Source organism: Geotrypetes seraphini, chromosome 9 (assembly GCF_902459505.1).
Source record: "Geotrypetes seraphini chromosome 9, aGeoSer1.1, whole genome shotgun sequence".
NCBI classification, from domain to species: domain Eukaryota; kingdom Metazoa; phylum Chordata; class Amphibia; order Gymnophiona; family Dermophiidae; genus Geotrypetes; species Geotrypetes seraphini.
Window position 1 is genome coordinate 34800767 of NC_047092.1, and position 22644 is coordinate 34823410.

The window sequence follows — 22644 nt, forward strand, 5'->3', positions numbered from 1 at the left end:
GTAGTATCTATTATTGTAGAATCTAGAAAAAAATATAAAAGATTATAGTTTAAAATTTTATTTTAAAAACCCCTCTTTTGAAAACTGTAAAATATAAGAAAAGAGTAGTATTTTTAAAGTTCTCTTAAAATAACAGAGTTCAAACTGATGTTGTACTACCTGAAGTAGTTGATGGCCCTACAAAAAGCAGAGGAATTTTGGTTAACATTTGTATTTAAAAAAACATTAATTTGAAAATATTAAGTTGTTCAAAAGTAAATAACAAAAATAATAATATTTTAAATATTCTATTAAATGTTGTAGTAGTACCTGGACTGGTTGATTTTCCTACAAAAGGCAAAGAGGTTTTTGTTTAGAATTTTATTTTAAAAACACTTATTTGGATACATCAATTACAAATAAAATTATACTAGTCCTTTTACTAAGGTGCGGTAGCCATTTTAGCGCGTGCTAAATGCTAACTTGCGCCAACGCATTCATAGGATATAATGGACACATTGACGCGCATTAGAATTTAGTGCACGTGCACGTTAATTTTTAGCATGTGCTAAAATGGCTACCGCACCTTAGTAAAAGGATCCGATAGGCGTCCTACAGCAGTCTACTCTAAGAGGGGCCTTAGATACCTGGGCCAATCAGGCCCTAGGATCCTGTGGGTTGTTCAGGGGAAGGGTAGGCCTGCCTCATTTGGACAGAGGCGGGCAGGCTGGCCGGATAGTGCGAGAACCCGTGTGGCCAACTTGCAGGTAAGCCCTAGGAGGGGGTTCCAGGGTGGGGGTTTTGTTGGGGGAGGTCCAGCAGGAGGGGTTGGGCATCCTCCTGCCGGCGATCTTTGGGGGGCCATTGGGGGTCCGGTAGGAGGGGTTGGGAATCCTCCTGCTTGCGATCTTTGGGGGGGCTGTTGAGGGGGATCCGTGGAGGGGGGTTGGGGCTTTTTGTTTGGGGGGTCATTGTGGGGGGGGGTCTGGCAGGAGGGGTTGGGCACCCTCCTACCACGATCGTTGGGGGGAGGGGAGACTGGCAGCCATAGCTGCGGTCGCTATACAGAATCCGGGCCTTAATGTCTATTATAGTACCTGGAGATTTTTTAAAATAAATTTTATTTTAACAACATTTTTAAAACATTTACAAAATAAGAGTATAGTGTTTTTTCATGCTTTGTTAAAACAAGATCATTTTAACTGGTGTTATATTACCTGGATAGGTTGCTAACCATAGTAAGGAGAGACTTTCAGTATTATTTCTATTAAAATATTAAACTTTCACTTTGAAATTCATAGGTGATGCTGGAAATGAGGCTAAAGAGAAAAGCTATTTGGATTGGCTGATTACCGTACTTGTAGTATTTTCTGAAGACAACAGTTCACCAGTCATTTTATGGAAGTACTAGTTTTTTAGCCCATTACATTAACGGGTGCTAGAATAGATGTGTAGACTTAGGCATTTCTTTCTTTCTATTTTTCTTTATCTTTCTTTCTTTCTGTATATCTGTCTTCCTTTCTCCTTGCCCCCTTTCTTTCTTTCTGTCTCTCTCCCTGCCTGCTGTTTGTCTGTCATTCTTTCTTTCTTTCTTTCTCTCTCCCCCATGTCCAGCAGCACCCCTTCCCTGCTCCCCCTGTCCAGCAGTAGCCCTTCTCCCTTCCTTTTACCTCCCCCCTGTCCAGCAGCAGCCCTTCCCTACTCCCCCTGTCCAACAGCACCCGTCACAATGCTGAAGAGCCGTGGTCATGTTCTCACATGCTGACTGTGCGCCTCGATAGAGAAACCACAATTGTTTACCTTTCATCGCCTCATCTTCCATGTCGGTGCGAGTAAGAAGGGGGACAACACACCCGCTATAACGCGGCAGCCAGACCGGAAGAGCAGAAATACTCTCTCCCCTCCCCCCACACCCGCTCCGCATGCACGCCCCCTACAGCCCATAGCATATCAATCCCAGCGGCTAACTGCTGGCGCTCGGTAGTGTCCTGCCCTTGCGCAGGCATGGTGCCATGGATCACGGACCCACAGAGTTTGAAATGCGCATGCGGGCTAAGGGTTTTATTATAGCAGATTAAATGTACCTGAGAAGTTGAGAAGTCTATTCCTCCTTTTGTTAGAGCTTGCTATATTTCTCAGAAACAAGGACAACAAGTTGAGGTTAAAAGTCAACAAGAAACCCCATTGGACATAACTAATATATTGGAAGTATCAGATGTAAGTGTTGCTACACCAGTAACACTCATACTAACAGTGGCTCTTTTGCCCGATAAAGAATGGATCATGAGAATATATTTCAAGAATAGATCTAAAGAATTTTTGGGACATAAGATCCAGATTTACCCTGATGTTTCTAGTCAAAACTAACTAGAAAAAAACAAGCTAGTTAGGAAAGAGCCAGGCCGATGATCATTTCATAGCTTTTAAGCCACTGCTTTAGGGCAATACTTTTTTTTAATTTTTATTTATTTATTTATTTATTTATATTTTTCACAAATTGTTTAACAACAATCTAAAGAAATTAACAATTGAAAAAGAAAATAATTAAATTAAATTATATATATAATTCCACATATGTGACTAATCAGAGTCCACATACTGAGGAGAGAGTCTATCACCTCCAAGGGAAGTTGGATCTAAAAGAAAAAGAAAAACTCATACAAATTACAGAGTGGATTAACCATCTTCCTGGGTGAAAGACTCCATGGGAGGATCTGGGGCTCTAGACGCCGTCTTACCCTCTAGGAAAAAATTTAATTGGTCAGGGTCATAAAATATATATCTAACATTCTGATAGGTAAGACAGCATTTACAGGGGAAACTGAAAAGTTGCTCCCATACTCAAAGTTAACTGACGATAGGCCAGGAATTTCTTCCGTCTGGCTTGCGTCAATTTTGATACATCAGGAAATATTGAAACTTTGGAACCGTGAAATTCCACATTCTCAGTCCTATAGAATAAACGGAGAACTGCCTCTTTATCCTGAAGGAAAACAAAGGTTACCAATAAAGTTGCTCTAACAACGTCGGCAGTGCAGGAGGTGCCGGAGACGAGTTCTCCGTTGACGCTGCTGAACTCACCCCTGACCCCGGAAGTATTCCACGGTTTGCCGACTCCTTTGCAGTCGACAATGGAGAATGGAGGAGCAGTTACCTGCGAAGAAGCAGGGATGGAGGAGCAGCGAGCTATTGGGGTAATCCCCGGAATATCTTTGCCTCCTCCTTTAGTAGGACCTGAAGTCATCGACATGGAAGTAATCTGGAGTGGACTTGACTCAATACACAAGGTATGCTTTCAACTTTTTTCTTCAATACAAAATACTAACTTACAAGTAAAACTTTGGAAGAGAAACTCCAAAAGCAGTCCAATAGAATGGATAACTTGGAAAAATCAGTCTCAGAAATTAAGGCTTCCATGAATTTACATTTGAAGGAAAAGTCTTTGTTGGTCAGAAAACTTGGAAAATGCAAATAGAAATTTAAATCTTAGATTGCTGAACTTTCCGGTATCCAAATTTCAAACTCCAAGAGACTTATTTAATTCCTTCTTACAATCAGTGTTGAAATTCCTTGAAAATAATATGCCACCGCTCCAAAAGTTAAACTATTTGAACATTTCCAAAGAAGATAAAAGCAAAGGGATTGTATCAGGAGACTTGGATCTCACTGGTATGCTGGAAACATCAATTCAAGAAGAAATAATTGTTAGGGCAATATTTAAAACATCCGGGCCAATCAGGTGACATGGCATATGACCAGTCACATGGATGAAAAAACTAGCCAATCAAGGCAGGGGGAAACAAAAACAACAATCACAGAACTGTCAAATACAGTTCTGGCCCGGATGTCTTTTAAGTACTGCACTGGTGCCTTTGAAAGTGTGGTAGCAAGCAGGAGTTTGACTCTGCGAATCGTGAGTACAGGAAAGCAGTTTTTGTTCCTTTCATCTGCAGCAGGTTTCTGAGCATGTTTTGATTATAGTTTTGTATTATTGCAGGATAGTCTGAAGTGTTGGTGTCATGGCCCTGAAGCAGTGGTTTAAAAGCCACAAAACGATCGTCGGCCTGGTTCTTTCCTAACTAGCTTGTTTTTTCTAATTAGTTTTGACTATTTTCAGGCTCCTACCTGCCAGTAATAAGTTATATACGAAAGTTTTTTGCCAGTGATGCTTGGGTGTAAGAGAGTGGGAACACCTCTCTGTGTTTGAGGCTTTTCTTTTGCCTATTGAATCGATTTTTCAATTTGATTCGATTTTCCTGCCCAAATGGGTGTTTTTTTTTCAAACATCCTGGTGGGTTTATTTTATAGCCTCTTCACCGACTCCACCCCCTTTGCCTTCTCCCACCCACACTGGCACTGTGGTGTAAACAAAATAAACAAACAAAAAAGACTTTTCCTCTCTCTATTAAATCCTAGCTCACGTTCGTGGTCTAACACCAGCTCTGGCAGGATACACATTTCAAATCTGACACATTGTAATCACAAAGCAGAAAATAAAATTATTTTTCTACCATTTTTCAAATCATGTTGGTCCCAGGCTCTGCAACAAACATCTTCTGATAACTCGCTTGCCAGGGTCTTTTGCCCATTTGTCGTTTTCTTTTTTCTACGTGGCAACCATCCATCTTCCATCTCTGTCCTCCCCTTCCATTTCCCTTCTCTTCCCCGGAGGTCTGGCATCTTTCCCTTTTTCATCTCTATTCCTATAGTTGCAGCGATGGATCCCACCATCCCCAGATCTGCCATCTCTCCTTTTCTCAACTACCCTTTCATCCAGCATCTCTCCCTCCTTCCCCACCTCGTAGGGTCCACCATATCTCCCTTTCGCTTTCCAACTACCTTCCTATCCAGTTTCTCTATCCCCCCCACACACATCATCCCATATGTCCAGCTTCTCTCCCTTTCTGTTCCTTCCCTCCCTAAATCCCATTGTCCACCATCTCTATCCCTCTCCTCTGTTTTTAGATCCATTATTTCTTCCATCCCTCCCCCATCTCCCCTCTCTTTGATCTCCCCCCAGTTCATCTCTCCCTCTCACCTAAGTCCATCTCCCCTCTCCATAATCTCCCCCAAGTCCATCTCCCCTCTCCCCATCTACCTTGATTTTGATGTTATAACATGTTGCCGGTGGTGGTAGTGATTTAGCGATCCACAGAGTTCTCCTGCCACTACTCCTTGTGTCTTCTCTCCACTGCAGCCCGCCCTCAGTGAAAACTTCCACTTGGGCAGCCGAATGGAGAGAAGATGCCCGGAGTAGTAGCAGGGTAGTGAATCGCATTAGCTACCGCCGCTTTGGCTGGGGAAGAGAGGAGCAATACTTCCGGCCGGGAAGGAGAGAGCTAGCCAACCAATTAAAAATCACCTTGCTGCCGTCGATCTGCACGCATAGGTCCGCTTGGCGCTCCCTTTGCTGAAGTCCTTGCTTCTGATGTAATTTCCGGCTTCACAAAACTGGCAGTTACATTAGATAGAAGGACTCCAGTGGCAAAGGGAAAGCCTGAATGGGTCTCTAGCAAGGGGGCTGACAAATCGGTGAATTCGTTTTTTTGCAAAAACAAATCGATTCAAATTGATTCACCCGAAGTGAATCGGTGAATCAATTTGAATTGTGAATCGGGCAGCACTAGTACTTAGGGCCCCGACTTGAAAAGATAATTGCCTAGAAAATAAATATTTAAATTTATTATTTTATTTTATTGGTTTGTTTGTTTAGAACTATACTTATTTAACTAGAATTATTGCTTGGACTGTGAAATAAACACCTATTTCCATTGCTTGAAAAATATCAAAATCTATTTATTTATTTGTATGTTTGTTTAAAATTATTTATTTACTGCTTCTCGAAACAGAAGCCCTTGTTACATGCAATTTATATCCTCTGCTTTTTGTACATGGTGCCTTTGTATTCTTTCTTATTACATCTTAGTGCAACCGTTACCTTCTTATATAAGTTTCTGTCTACTTCACCTGCTTCTTCACTCATACCCATAGTACATAGCAACATCTCTGAAGGGGTGGTGCCTTGCTAAGCATCACAAATGCATGTACGCTTATCATGTGTCAATCACCGGTAGGCACTGCATCCAGAATTGCATCTATTTTTTGTATAGAGGCATTAAGGGCTCCTTTTACAAAGGCGCATTAGGGCCTTAACGCGTGGAATAGCAGGCGGTGGATTTTTGGCTGGTGCGTGCTAATCCGGTGTGTGCGTTAAAGACGCTAGCGCACCTTTGTAAAAGGAACCCTATGTTTTACAGACCTACATTTAAGGTGTCTAACTCATGCTTATGGAAGTGCCTAGGCATGCCTACAGATGCCTAAGGCCACTTCTGGTGTAAGCCACACCTACGCTGGCCTTAGGCATCCATAGGTATGCCTAGGCACTTCCGTTGGCACGAGATAGACACATACATTGTAGACGGTATCATTCACCACAATGATTTCTTTTTTTTTTTTTTAAAGGCGTGTGTCCCAAATGGGCCATTAGCCTACAATCAGGATGCCATTTTGAGAATCAGGCCCTTAGAGCGTGCTAACGCGTTAGCACCCTTCAATGAATTCCCTCCATATTTAGAATCTGGATAGCACCGTTGAAAATCCATATAAGCCACTGCAGCACTATCCAGATACTTTGCATACTTTCTGACTTTGACTCAACACCGCCATAGACTGTCCCTTCCCTATCTGGACAATACTGAGAAACTTATATAAGAAGGTAACAGTGGTTAGGGACTGAAGGGAACATTAATGACAGTATAAATAATATCAATCTATTTGGATAGCTACCCAGACAGCAGAGGTGAATATCACTGCTATCTGAGTATTCATTATCCAGATACAGGCACTGAATTTCTAGATTATGTTCAGCTACAGTAGCCAGCATTTAATTTTAAAAAATGCTGATTGCTGAAGCTGAAAATCGATGTTTGTCATTTTTATTGAAAAATAAAGAATCCTGTTTACTAAAGTTTGGCAAAAGTTTTGAAGTTACCATGCATTAGTTGGAAACATAAATGCATGATAACTGCAAAGTATGTGTGGTAACTGTTAGGAGTGCATCTAGCATCTTTCCATGCAGTTAACACACAGGGCAGACCTTTCCTGCATGTTAAAAGTGCATTGCTGATTGCACAGTTGCATCTAGGCTATCAAAAATGCACTAAGGGGCCACTGGTACAAAATAGTACCTTTCCATTCCCCAAATATCTCTCTGACATTGATTAAAAATCCCCCATCCCTGACATACCCCTGGTTCAATTATATCTAATGAGAGGCCAGAGAAATCCCTGGATTCTCTTACTCTGTCACCTGCCTGGGCTCAAAGTACCACTTCTAATCCCTAGTAATAATCTTGCAGTAGTGCTGCTAGAATTCAAGCTGCTTGCCATTAAGGGCCAGAGGTACCATTCTGAACCTGAGCTGGAGAGCTTCTTAAAGCTACAATGGGGGAGGAGGGCTGCCTGAGGTGGTGGGGTTCTTGAATCAGTTTTCAGGGCTCTCAGGGGTGCATCATGGATGATACCTCTTCTTCAGCATGCCCAAAAGCCACCCATTCTCTATCTCTTTTCTGCCCCCTGCCACAGCAAGCTGTTAGCAAGTTACTGTGCATATTTTGCATGGTAACTACTTAGTATGCTTTAGTAAACAGCCTCCTAAAGAATGTTCACACAAGAAGGTGACACACTTCTATATCAAAAGGAAGTTTATGAAGTCTAAACATATAATTAAAACTATATTTACCAACGACATTTAGCGCTGTCGTGGGGAGAACTGTAGAAAACAAAGAGTAGACAGTTTAAAATACAATTTTAGAAACAAAAAAACAAAACAATTAGAAGAGCATAATCAAAACATATCTAAGTCCGATTCAGACGTATGGCGCTAAACGCCCAAACTCAGCACTGGGAAAATGTCCATTCTCGAAAGGCAAATCACTATACCCCATTGTTTTACCCCCTCCCATACCCATAGATGTCTACAACTACTAATAAATCTGCTCAGCTCCTCGTACGTACATTGGTTAGTTGCCAGAGACCTGATTCCGGGATCTGTGTTCTGCCATATGGCCTTACTTCTTCCCCTTATTTGGAAAGTAGGCCCATGAGGATAATATGGTAGGACCACGCCACTGCAGTGGTAGTATGCTGTTGCCCACAGACTGATTGATGGCTGAACAGTATGAGGTACTAGGGAATTGCCATAGCAAGGGGCCAGAAGTCAGGAACTGAGGGACAATTAATGAGGTGGCAGAAGGAATTATACTGTGCCTGCCCTGAGAAACACATTTATAATGTACATTCAGACAGCCAGATTTTTTAATGCATTAATATAAAATACAGTAATTTAAATGTTTCAAAGTCTTATAATTATATATTTATTTTACCTTTGCCATTATTCCCTTTCTTCTCTCCTGAATTCTAAATTTTACTTTTCCTGCTGTGACTCTCTTTTTTTGATGTCTCCCTTAGCTGACCTCATTTCTCTCAGTTATCATTTCATCTCTCTTCTCTGTGCCTTTCTACTATTCATTAGTATATCACATCATACATTGACAAGCTTACCCCCTCTTTTACAAAGGCGCACACTGATTTAGCGCGCGCTAAACACTAACGCTCCCATTATAGTCTATGGATGTGTTAGCGTTTAGCATGCTCTAAATTGGTTAGCGCACGCGTTAAGACGCTTAGCGCGGCTTTGTAAAAGGACCCCTTTACCCCCTTTTACTAAGGTGTGCTAACCAATTAGCGCACCTTAGTAAAAGAGGGCCTTTAGGCCCGGATTCAGCATAGGATGCCCGGGAAGGGCGACCTATACAGAATCAGGCCTACACTAACCCCGATTCTGTAACCGACGTCCACCGGTTACAGAATCGGGTTAGAGTAGACACGGCCACTACACTTATCGCGGCAAGTGACCTCCCTGCCGTGATAGATATAGTGGCCGCGGTCGCCTGTCCCCCTCCCCCCGACGATCACTGGCAGGAGGGTGCCCAACCCCTCCTGCCGAAGTTCACCCCCCTCTCCGGACACCACCCCTGCCCTTAGGCTTAGCGGGGATGGTCCGGAAAGGGGTGGGCTCTAGATTAACGGAGCATAAATCTATAGTTAATATGTGTAGTGAAGTGTCTCCTCTGGTTCGCCATTGAAGAGTATGCAACCATAAACTTACTGACCTAAAATGGAGAGTTTTAGATGTTAGCACTGTTGGGTGGGAGGGAGGTAATACAGAGCGCACGCTAAATTTGAGGGAGCTTAGATGGATGTTTGAACTACAAACGATGGCCCCTAATGGACTGAATAAAACCTCGGACTGGATGGCGCAGATGGATTGTTGATAGTGGTGGTTTTCTAACTTTTAATTTGCAGTGTATGTGGTTGCTAGGTGCTATGACACTGGGTTGACGTCAGGGGAGGGGTCTATTTAAACGCTCTGTGGAAACGCCACAGCCATCTTTGGATCGCCAGCGGCAGATATAGATGGGAAAGTTTAACTTTAAGTAAAGGTAAGTCAGAATAAATTTTAAATGAATGAATATATGGAATGGTATTTTAGGAAAGAGGATTAATTGATTTCTTCTGCTTTGTTTTGTAGGTCCCCTGACCTTGAGAAAGATAGGTGAAACACGTAGGGAAGGGGAGCCAGCAATGACAAAAGCTAAGTTATATTAAAATAATAAGTTATTCTGTACTAAGTTAAAAAATAAGAATAATATAAAAAAACCTGAAAAAAATATGAAATAAATAGCAGCAAAGCTATTAAGGGAATAATGAAGAATACCACCATTACCAATTTCGAATGAAATTGTGAAATCTGAACTCCCTTATAGCTTCTTAAAGCTGACTTTGAGCGTTGTTTGATTGGATAATTTTGTAATACAAGTGAGTTAGAAAAGTTTGGAGGATGTATCTACATCAGCATGCCTAGCCAATGTAGGTGCCAAACTTAATTGTGTAATAGACTTAATCGGCACCTATAATTGACAATTAGCACCTTGTATTTGACATTAGTTGCACTTAATTAGCTGCAATATTGAGGTAGGCGCCACTTTGATGTAGACTCCTATTTTGGTCTTAGGCTCGCACATTTAGGCCAAGAAAAACCTGACATAAATGGGGTACACCTAAAGTTAGGATGGTTAGTGATACCTAAGGCCACTTAGGTGGTGCTAAGCCTGATTCTCTACAATGCACCTAATTTTTATAGAATTTTGCTTTGCACTGAACTAGTCAGCGCCTAATTTTTAGTCACCATATATAGAATTGGGCCCTTATTGCCTAATATTCATGCGCTACTTAACCTGCCAGGAATGTCTCTGTTGAATATTCACAGTAAGCAGCTAAAACCTAGCCAGCTGTATTGCATGATAGTTGCCAATACTGAGCACTGAATGGCCAAATCAGGCTGTGCAAATGGCAGGCCTGACTTTGGCTGCTATAACTTAGCTGGCCAGTGCCGAAAACTGATTTAGCCAGCTAAGTTTGAGCCAGCCAAAAATAAACCGGATATTCAATGTCAGTCACTAGAAATGGCCCGGCATTGAATATCCTGTTGTCAGTGCGGTCAGCACTGACAACGGGAGTTAGTTGGCCTGTCTCCCATGGTGTGAATATCAGGCTCTTTGTATTCGAAGCTATTATCATTTTGTATCTGTTAAAGCTGAGTTCCTTCCCACGTTTTCACCTCAACAGGGCCTGTATTAAGGGGTGCAAACAGTGCAACCGCTGAGGTCCTAAGCTGCATGGGGTCCTGTGCTAGTCAGAAGCTGAAGGAGATACAGCCTAATGGTGGCCTTTGGGGCTCCCGTCAACGTTTCTGCCCTAGACCCCAAGGTGTTTATTACTGACCCTGCTTCCTCATCATCTTATTGGGCTAATATAGAAACATAGAAGATGACGGCAGAAAAGGGCCACAGCCCATCAAGTCTGCCCACTCTAATGACCCACCCCCCTTGATTTTACCCCCCTAGAGATCCCTCATGTGTATCCCATTTCCTTTTAAAATCTGGCACGCTGCTGGCCTCAATCACCTGAAGTGGAAGTTCATTCCAATGATCGACCACCCTTTCAGTGAAGAAAAACTTCCTGGCGTCGCCATGAAATTTCCCACCCCTGATTTTCAGCGGGTGCCCTCTTGTGGCCGAGAGACCTTTAAGAAAGAAGATATCATCTTACACCTCAATGGCGGCCCGTGATATATTTAAACATGTCTCCTCTCTCTCTGTGTTCCTCGAGTGAGTATAGCTGCAATTTGTTCAGCCTTTCCTCATACGGGAGATCTTTGAGCCCCGAGACCATCCTGGTGGCCATTCGTTGAACCGACTCAACTCTCAGCACCTCTTTTTGGTAATGTGGTCTCCAGAATTGTACACAGTATTCCAGATGAGGTCTCACCATGGATCTGTACAATGGCATTATGACTTCGGGCTTCGGATTTGCCTGCCTACAGATGATTTATTTCCTCAGTAAAGGGCAAGTGTTACATTTCTGCAAGAAGTTTTTGACCAAATAAATCACCTGTCTGCAAACTCTGTACCTTGTATGCGAGTAAAAGTATGTGCTTTGTTTCAAATCACATGAACTTTTATCCACATTGCAACAGAGGCATTACTTGGGTAGCATTAGGTCAGAGAAGAAAAACCCACATACATTTCTGAACTGTCAAAAATATGCACATAATTTTTTTTGCACAATGCACAGATTCAGATGCCTGTCGGAGCTTTTCCTATGCAGGTTTCTGAAGTGAAACTCTTGCATACTTTCATTTTGAAAAATGAAGTATCTAAGGGCTTTGCATCAATATGGTAGTTTAAAACTCGCCCTCTTAAAGCATTTTTTTTTTTTTTACATGTGTGATTTTTTTTTTTTTTTTTTTAGGACATTGACCCAGCAGTTTCACACTGGTAAACTGGGCATTTAGCAGAATATTACACTCATTTGTGACATCTGAGCGAGTCCAAAGGGCAGCAGAGCCACAGAGAGAGGATCAGGGAATAAAACCTTTACCCACAGTGAGAGAGGGTGATTTCTTAAGAGCTTTTAACACAGGTGCACAGCTTTTAACCTATGTATAAAGCTTTGAAAATTACCATCTCTGAAAGAGTTGGGGTATATATGAGAGGCAACTGAACCCCAGGCATTTAGCAAGGGGTGGAGCAGATCTAACAGAGGCAACTAGAACCCAGCATTTAAAGGAAGCAGGCAGATTTAAATAAAGTAGGCAACTATACACCAGACATTTTGAAGAGAGTGGCCAGATGCAAATAAAGACAATTACATACCAGGTACTTCTAGAGGAGCAGAGCAGATTTAACAAAGGCATTTAACCCCAGCATTTAAAGGACGACGGGCAGATGTAAATAAAGGCAATTACAATCCAGATACTTCTAGAGGAGCAGAGCAGATGTACAAAGATAACTATTTTTCAGGTACTGTGAAAGGGATAGGGTAGGTCTAATAGAGGAAACGACACCCCAGGCACTATGTCCCATGCACTTGGAGAGACACAGAACACACACGTAATAGAAGCAATTACGTATAGCCAAGGAATAACACTGAGGCATCTGTGTCTGGAGCCCCGCTATAGATCCAGGATGTCTGATGTATGCCGTTTCACAAACTTGATAGTATTTCATGTGTGCTATGGGGGTTTAGTAAGTATTAATTTTAGCACACATGTGAATGAATTTAAGACCAGCTGCAAATTAGTGCACAGCCCTCTAGATCCTTAAATTTCAACTCATAGGAGATTTTGTTGCAGACCCTGCATCATATTGGTGGTCCTTCAGTAGACCAGCTAACTATACCTCTAAAATTGGATCTTCATTACAAAAAGTACAATAAACTTCACAATAGTATAATGAAAACAATTATAGCCATTATAGAAGCAATAGACATTCTTTTACTAAGCTGTGTTAAAAAGTGACCTAGTATGCCCTTGTGTAGGTTTTTTCCACACTAAGGCCATTTTTATCATAGCATTAGAATGGCTGATTTTCCTTTTCTTTTTTTTAATTAATGTCCATTAGCATGTGGCTATTAAAAATAATTACCACATGACCATTCACTGGTACCAATTTCATAGGCAGTAAGGGCTCGTGTGGTAATCCTGTGTGAATCAGTTACCACGTGGTAAATACATGGTAGTGTTTACCACAGCTTAGTAAAAGGGCCCCAAATTGAAGTGACTTTTCAACAGAAAATAAGCAGCTTACTTAAGGACCATTTTATTAAAGCTTGGCGCACACTAACTGCTAAGAAACCCATAGGTATAAAATGAGCTTCTTAGTCTTTAGCACACACTAACCCCCACTTCTACTAAACCGCGCTAACGGTTATAGCACAGGGAGCCACGCTGAATGGCCCATGCTGCTCCTGACGCTCATAGAGTTCTTATGAGTGTCGGGAGCAGCGTGGGACATTTAGCGCGGCTCCCAGTGCTAAAACCGCTAGTGCGGTTTAGTAGAAGAGGCTCTAAGTTTAGTAGAAAGGGCGCCCTTAAGTTAGGGTTACCATACGTATGGATATCCCTGGACATGTCCTCCTTTTGTGTCTGGGTTTTGAAAAGCCTCCTCTCAATCACGCCTGGCAGGAGGCAATCTGCACATGAGCGGGTGCCACGAGATGACATCATCGCGTGGCATCTGTGCATGCGTGCATTGCATCCTGCCTGCCCAAAGCAGGCAGCCGTGGGGGGGGATGGAGGGAAGCTAGGGCAGTACTGGGGTGGAGATGGGCAAGCCTGTGGGGGGGCAGGTCTAGGGTGTCCAGATTTTATAGTGGTAAAATCTGGCAACCCTACCTTAAATTGAAAAGGCATTCAAGGGGTAGAGATGGATCAGGGTTTCAACTTATACATGCAATTTTGCATTTTCAACAGCATGTGCCTAAGTCTACCCAGAAAAGTACTGACTCATAGTGGGTCCAAATTTGCTCATATACATTTTCATATTCTGTGCTAAAAAGGACATTTCTCCATTTCAAAGCATGTAGAATCTACAGGTAAAAAGTACTTGCAAACTTTACACTTTTGTATTTAATATGAAAGTTGGCTCCAGAATCACATCTAGTAGATTGCAAAAACAGACTACAATTAATATTTCATCACTGTTTTTTTACCTACATATCTGAAAAATGAAAATCAAAAATATTTACACCAAATAAATGCTTGTAGAGCGGCTGAAGAAGCAGTTGTTGATGGCGGTGGCGTAACAATCAGGACATCTGATTAAATAAACATAAAACAAGGCTGTATCATATGCATAATGAAGCTTTAATTATAGAAAAGCATCATTTCCTTTCTTTTTATAAGCAAGAGATGCAAATTATGAAGGGTTTTACTCATTAGAAAGGCTAGAATATGACATCCTATACAGTTTATTTGAGCTCTACTCAAATGTAAATCATAAGTGCATAAACGTTACCATATTGACACAAGTTTCAGGTTTATTAAAATTTGATAAATTCCTCTTGAGAAATATATTTCTAAGAGATTTACAAAGATATAAAAATATGCACATACCAGCTGATATACACTGCTCTTTAATTGGCCAGAAATGGCATGGACTGGTTAAATGCGAATATTCAGCACAAGGTAGCTTTTATCTCCGCTGAATATTTGCAGTTAGCAGCTACATGTTGACCAGCTGTATCGTGCAATAACCAGCAATTTTCAGTGCTGGGCAGCTAAGTTTAATGGTCAAATCACACTGTGTAAATTTAAAGTTCTAAACCAATGGTCCATCTATCCTGGATTGGCCACTGTTGGAAGCAAGATACCAAGATGGATGAACCATTGGTCTGACCCAGTACGGCTATTCTTATGGTTTTAAAATCTGCATGTAATATTTTACCCTCTTTTGTCATCTGCAAATACAATATAATAGAAACACAGAAATGCTAGCACCCAAGTGCTCAATATTGACTTACCCAGTTAATTTTTTGGTGGCCAAAAAAATCCAGATATTCAATGCCAGTTGCCGGAAATGGCCCAGCATTGAATAACTACAGTTAATGCCGACAGCAGGAGTTAACTAGTTTGCCTTCCCCTGTCTGAATATTGACTCCATAGCATACATACAGCGTTAGATAGAATATAAAGAAGGAAAGAGGAGAACTACATTGTAGTTAGTATAATAGAGATGAAGATAGATCGAAGGTCTATCAAGCCAAGTATCCTGTCTCCAACAGGGGCCAATCCAGGTCACAAGTACCTGGCAGGATCCCAAAAGAGTAAAATAGATTTCATGCTGTTTGCCACAGGAATAAGCATTTGGCTTCCTAGAAAAGGATTCTGCAAATATTAAAAAAAAGTGAATGGACTGTGTAGAATATAGGCGCTAATTCTATAATTGGGCACTTCCATTTAGGTGCCTGAGGCTGCATGGTAAGAGCCTATTTGATTGCAGAACTAAGGTGCTTAGTTTCCATCATAAAATACTAGCATCAATCGGAATCAATGCACCTAACATTTAGGTGCTCACTCTTATGCCAGCCATAGAGCGGGCACACCCAAATGCAGTACGATATGTCTTACACATGCTCTACTCCTGTGTATGCCCCCCCCCCTTGCACTGTAGGACTAAAGGAAAGAAACTTATCAGAACGACTTATTTTCTTCTTCTACTCTTTATTAGCTCTTCTCTACAGCCTGCTAGAATTCATGAAATGCATAGGGTTCTGTCTGCTATGGCCAGGAAGCAAACACAAACTTGGGTACTTTATGGGGGTAAATTTGTAAAGCAATTTCCTCAAGTACAACATGTTGGCTACATGGAAATGGGCTTTTATAAAATTGCATGGAGGTATACACATGTGAAAGTCGAAACATGGAAAGAGGGCACCTGCTTTTAGATCATTTGCACTAGGCATTTCTGGGGGCATAGTTTAGGTCACAGGTGTCAAAGTCGGTCCTCGAGGGCCGGAATCCAGTCGGGTTTTCAGGATTTCCCCAATGAATATGCATGAGATCTATGTGCATGCACTGCTTTCAATGCATATTCATTGGGGAAATCCTGAAAACCCGACTGGATTACGGCCTTCGAGGAGGGACTTTGACACCCCTGGTTTAGGTGGAGCAGAAGTGTGGTTGCAGTATAAGCATGTACGTCCATAGCATGCATGGACAAATTTACATGATCTTTGGGACTGGTGTTAATTTGTGCATGTGGATTTGCAAGATTGGAGGACTGGTTCTAGGTGCTTTTTTAAAAAAAATATAAAAACAAATAGGTGTTTGTGCATTGTTGATAAAATAGGCTCAAAATAATGGCATCTTTTTTTGGATTTTTTATCTAGGCATCCTCAAATAAAATGAGGGTCATTATCAAAAATTGCTAGCTGAAGACCTAAGGAATTACCAAGTTAAATTCCCCTGGATGAAAACAGTTTTCTATGAAGTGGGTATATGATAACATAAGACTATTTGGAGGACAATTATAGTTTGGATGAGTGAAATTATACCCATAGTCTGCTATTGAGATAGACATGGGGGAAGCCACTGCATGCCTGGGATCAGTAGCATAGAGTTTTGCTACTCCATGGGATTCATTTTTTTTTAAAAATACATTTTATTGAGAGTGGCACAGAGAACGCATACACAAATGCATCACAATAGAGTAAGAACGGAAATCATTACAGGCCAACAAACTACCCAAACTGGGGGATATCTGAACAGCAAACTGAACAAAAAAGATACATGTCCTAAGTGTAAATAAATGTGTGCTAGGCACATGTGTGCATTTCTATTTGGAGTGTCCGGCCCTACAGATCTTGGGGGTGGGGGGGAGGGGGAGGGGGAGGAGCGGTACAGATGCTGGTGAGGGTCCTGGGACGGGAGTGGAACTATGAAGCATTGCTCCTAGGAACCCAGGCCCCGTTGATTGCTCAAGGGCTCTTTGCACCTCAAAGGCGCTTCCTCTATACCTCTACTGTACTCCTTAAAAAATTTATCTTGTCCTATTGGATCTCTGAGGATTCACCACCCCTCACTCAATGGGTTTCACGCATGAGGGAGTTGGCTGGTTTTGAGATTTGGACTTATCAAGCAACCCTACATCTGGACAGGAAAAGTTATGTAGGGTTGTGGACTAATTTTTTGGTCTGCCACAGCCAGTAGTGTTGAAACATAATTACAGGTCCCACTCTTGCTGCATATATTGCATTTCTTAGGGGAGGGTTAGGGATTGTGGGTGTGACTGAGTGTGAATGAGTATGTGTTGGGCTGGGAGGGCATGTGTGGAGTGTGGGTGCTGGCTAGGCCCACGGAGAGCTTGCACTTTGGTTAGTGCCAGGCTAGCATGATTGCCTGTGCTACTCCTTGGGATTCTGATAGGTACTTGTGAACTGGATTGGCTACTGTTGGAAGCAGGATACCAGGATAGATGGACCATTGGTTTGACCCAGTATGGCTATTCGTTTGTTCTTTTGGTTTTAAAATCTGCATGTCATATACAATATAATAGAAACACAGAAAATGATGGCAGATACGAGTAATGCCCTTATGGCCTATCCAATTTGCCAATACACACTAACTGCTAAGTTCTGCAATACCTTCCTCACCTTCAGTGATCCTCTGTGCTTGTCTGATGCTTTCTGTAGTTCATATCCTATCTCATCTCCACAGCCTCCAATGGGAGGCGTGGGAGGAGGTGCCTGATTTTATGCAATCCGAATATAGGCATTTCTGGGGGAGATAGAGTAGGTGGCAGTTTTGTGCCTGTGGAACGTGTAGGAAATTTTCAAATAAAAACGTCCAGATACTTTGTACCCTCGAAATGTTAACAATAAACTACCCAAATGGCAGACATTGATATCATATAAAAATGCAGGTATCATATTTGCATGATTACCATCTGTCTTAAAACCAAATGTGAAAACTGGGGCAATAACTTGCCTACAACCCATACGTATTTATACCTTGTCCTCTAGAATAAAATCAGAATGAGAAGGACCAGCCCATCTCTTTTACGTCTAGTGCGTCTCATCGTCTACCTTTCTTTGTTGAAAAGAACAGAATCTACAAACAGATGGATCCAAAGTGTCCTTCTAGATCAGTGGTTCTCAACCTTTCTACTGCTATGAAATATCTGACATACATTGTTCACCTGCGCGGCATACTAAAAATTTAAGAATAGCCATACTGGCTCTAACCTATGGTCCATCTAGCCTAGGGTTACTAGACGTTGAGATTTACCCAGACATGTCCTCTTTTTAGAAGACATGTCCCACTTATGCTGATGGAAATCTAGCCCATGAATATTTTATACATAATTGTTGTGCATTATGGAGTCAGGTGTGTCTGTATGTGGACCTATGCCTCTATGTGTGTATGTGCGTGCAATGGACCTATGTGCCTGCATGTTTTCTCATGCATTATTTGCATCCATCTAGGATGTCTTAATTTTGCTGACTGCCACTGCCTAGAAATTCAATGCCAGGCCATGTCCTGGCTTCAGCACTGAATTTCCAGGTTTGTGGAGCCAGCTGAAGCATAGCCAATTTAGTGCAAAATTCAGCACAAAACTGGCTATAGGAGACTGCACACAGTCAGGACTGATTTATAGGGAGCCCTATTTATGTGGGTGCCTTGGCCAGTTAAGTGCTCAATGTTGGCACTAAACAAGCCAAGTGCTGATTTCGTACCTGAATGACTCCAAAATAGCTGATTTCAAGATAAATGCTAACCAGACATTTTCAGCAACACTACATAAGAACATAAGAACTGCCATCTCCGGATCAGACCTTAGGTCCATCAAGTCCGGTGATCCGCTCACGCGGAGGCCCAGCCAGGTGTAACCTGGTGAAAAAAACTTAGTCACCTGTATCCTTCTATGCATCTTTTAGGGAGATGTGCATCTAACTTGCCCTTAAAACCAAGAACACAGCAACCTCCACCGGGAAAGCATTCCAGGTGTCTACCACTCGCTGCGTGAAGCAGAACTTCCTGTCATTTGTCTTGGGCTTGTCTCCCCACAGCTTCAGTCTGTGACCTCTTGTCCTGGTCACCTTTGACATCATAAATAACTTTTTAACCTGCTCTATCTTGTCGATTCCTTTTATTATCTTAAAAGTCTCAATCAGATACCCTCGCAGTCTCCTCTTCTCAAGGGGGAATAGTCCCAGTTTTTTAAGTCGTTCTTTGTAGTTCAAGTTTTCCATACCTTTAACTAGCTTCGTTGCTCACCTCTGCACCCTCTCCAGCAGTTTTATATCCTTCTTTAGGTAGGGAGACCAGTGTTGGACACAGTATTCCAAGTGTGGTCTGACCATTGCTCTATAAAGCAGCATTATGACCCTCTCCGATCTACTAGTGATTCCCTTCTTTATCATGCCCAACATTCTATTTGCTTTCTTTGCCGCTGCCATGCATTGTGCCGACAGTTTCAAGGTCCTATCTATCAGTACCCCCAGGTCCTTTTCTTGTTCGCTCTTACCCAGAGTTGCACCTGACATTCTATACTCGTACTCCTTATTCTTTCTGTTCAAATGCATTACCTTGCATTTTTCCACATTAAATTTCATCTGCCATTTCTCTGCCCATTTCTCCAACTGGCTCAAATCTCTCTGTAGTTCCTCGCTATCCTTTTGTGATCTGATTGCCCGACATAACTTCGTGTCGTCTGCAAACTTGATGATCTCACTGGACGTTCCTTCTTCTAGGTCGTTGATGAAAATATTAAATAAGGTGCGCTCAAGAACCGAGCCCTGGGGCACACCACTAGTTACTTTCCTCCAGTCAGAGAGCTTCCCTTTTAAGCCCACCCTCTGCATTCTGTTTTCCAGCCATTTGCCTATCCACCTTAGTATGTCTCCCTCTATTCCGTGGCTTTGTAATTTCCTGAGAAGTCTTTCGTGTGGAGCTTTGTTGAACGCTTTCTGGAAGTCCAAGTATATTATATCTACTGGTTCCCCGTTATCAATTTGCTTGTTTACTGTTTCAAAGAATTGTAGTAAATTTGTCAAGCATGACTTCCCTTTCCTGAAGCCGTGTTGACTGGCTCTCATCAGGTCGTGTGTATCCAAGTGCCTGACTATGCTATCTTTAATCAGTGCTTCGACCATCTTTCCAGGGACAGATGTAAGACTCACTGGTCTGTAGTTGTCTGGTTCTCCTCTTAATCCTTTTTTGAAAATTGGGGTGATGTTTGCTATCTTCCAGTCGTCCGGTATCTGTCCAGTTCTAATTGACAGGTTAGCTAGGTTTTGCAGTAGTTCTCCAATTTCTACCTTCAGTTCCTTTAATACTCTCGGGTGAATTCAATCCGGTCCAGAGAATTTATCACTTTTAAGTTTGTCGATCTGGTAGTATATCTGGTCCAAATCCACTTCTACTGTGGTGAGGTTGTCTTCTATTTCTCCTTTGAACACTCTCACTGCTTCAGGTATTGATGTAATGTCTTCCTTTGTTAAGTGCTGCTGAAAATGACTGGTTAGCCCAGAACAAGTTATTTAACCAGCCTGGAGCCATTTCTGGCCAGTTAAATCACTTTGAATATATTGACCTGGGTATTTTTAAAAAAACTGCCTACTCTAGCTGCTCACACAGCAGGGGCTCTCAACTCAGTCCTCAGGACACACCCAGCCAGTCATGTTTTCAGGAAACCCACAATGAATATGCATAAGATAGATCTGCATACAATGGAGGCAGTGCATGCAAATTTATCTCATGCACATTCATTATGGATATTTTGAAAACTGGACTGGCTAGGTGTGTCCTGAGGACTGGTTTGGTAACCCCTGTCATAAATCAGTATCTGTGGTGAAATGTTATGCATAATTTTACAGTATATGCAAATAGCAGAGGCATTGCAGATTTGGACTGGGACTTGAAACTTGACATATGTCCACACTTTTGCATTTTGCATTACACATAAGTTTACCTGAAAAATTATTTTTCCATTTCAAAATTAACGTAAAGCCTGCAAGTAAAAAATACTTACAGGCTCTATATGTGTGTGCCTACTTTGGAAATTTTCCCCATAAACAAATCTATTAGATTGCAAATATGAACTTCAATTAATACTTTTATGCACATGAAAAATGTTTTAAACACTTAAAATTCCTGAATTCACATTTTTCCGCTTTACCATTGGCCATCTGCACAGCTGGAGTAACAGTTGATGTTGGAGGTGGTGTTTCAGTTACATCTGATCAAATGAAAAGAAAACAAGGCTCTATCATACACATAGATGAAATTTTTATTACCGAAAAGGTCATGACCACTGATTCACTAGCGTACTTCTTGATCAACCAATTACCCTGAGAGGTAGAAATAAATGCATCTCCACTCGTATATAGATACTGTATAACACAAACACTATAACACATTTTCAGGTCAGTATTTAAACTCCAGGGCCTCAGCATTTAGCAATAATTCCTGGATATTTAGGGTCAGGTTCAGTAGATAACCCTGAAAAATCAGCACCAGATGTGCTACGAGCTATTTTATAAAGGGCGCTCTGGGCTGAGCAAATTTGGGTGCTGGCATTTACATTAGCCGACATTTGATATAAATGCTGGCACCCAAGTCATGTTGCAAAGATCAACGGCTATATTCCCAGAGGTTACTCTTAATACATACTACACATATCCCCTGGATCTTCTTAATTAGATTTTTTTTAAAAAATTTTTTTAGATCCTCAGTGGACTCATTAATAGACTTTATTTCGGTAAAATCTTCACCACATCAACTCCATTCGTCATCAGATCTGTTGTATTCAATTATTACTTATATCAATAATTTATTATTTCTTATAATTTTATATCATAAAAGCCACTTATCTGCTCAGGCTTAATGAAAGGAGCACCTCTGCTGACACGATCATGTTTCAACTTAAAACTTCCCCAGGGTCGAGGCTCCTCCAATATTCTTTTTTTATTTTTTCCCCAAAACACTCTTCATTCGCATATTGTCTGCTTTCAGTAGTTTGGTAGTTTAAACTGCACTCCATAGTGTCTATTGGTATGAATACTACTAGGTGTGATTCTACAAGCGGCAACGCCAGACACTGTGGAGCGCTGTTTAAACTATCAAACTACTGAAAGCAGGCAATACACAAATGAAGAGTGTTTTTCTGATGTTAAGTGGCAGATCAAGATTCTAAGATAGTTTGGGGCAGTCTCTCGCTATCCAGATAAGTACTTAGGAATATCAAGGTGTATCATTTTTGTCATAATAAGAAAGGTATATGGGAAACAGTTCACTAGTTCCAGGGTGGAAAATAAAACAGAAGTAGACCTTTATGAAGAAATAACAGTCTTTAGTAATAAATAATATTCCCAAATAAAAAAAATGGGCACTAATTTATGAATTCTGGGAATATTATTTATTACTAAAGACTGCTGTTTCTTCGTAAGGACCTTATTTTTGTCATATACAAGGTTAATAAGATTCAACACAAAAAATAAAACAACCATCTTCAACTATAAATAACTTTTGACAACTCTTCTGCTGATGAGGCTGATCCAGTTCTTTTTATCTGTTGCTGAATGCATGGACTTGCTCAGATTTTTATATATTTAAAAAGCCTAAAACCTAGGCAGGTTACCAAATAAACAACAATTTTAAAAAACAGTAAAAATAACAAAACAAAACAAAACAAAACCCAAACACCCCATCAATTGCTCATCACAAACAACAGAAAAATGCCTGTGCAAACAAATGTGTTTT

At 41.3% G+C, this 22644-nt stretch overlaps 1 long non-coding RNA gene across 1 annotated transcript in view; it reads right to left on the minus strand.

The window, feature by feature from the left end:
- The window catches only part of LOC117366558, a 43468-nt gene continuing 20824 nt past the window's right edge, over positions 1-22644 (minus strand). The window contains exons 3-6 of the long non-coding RNA XR_004540612.1: positions 21062-21121; positions 14130-14198; positions 7720-7749; positions 1-22 (exon numbers count right to left, since the gene is read on the minus strand). This is a non-coding gene — a long non-coding RNA (uncharacterized LOC117366558). The remainder of the gene's footprint in view (positions 23-7719; positions 7750-14129; positions 14199-21061; positions 21122-22644) is intronic.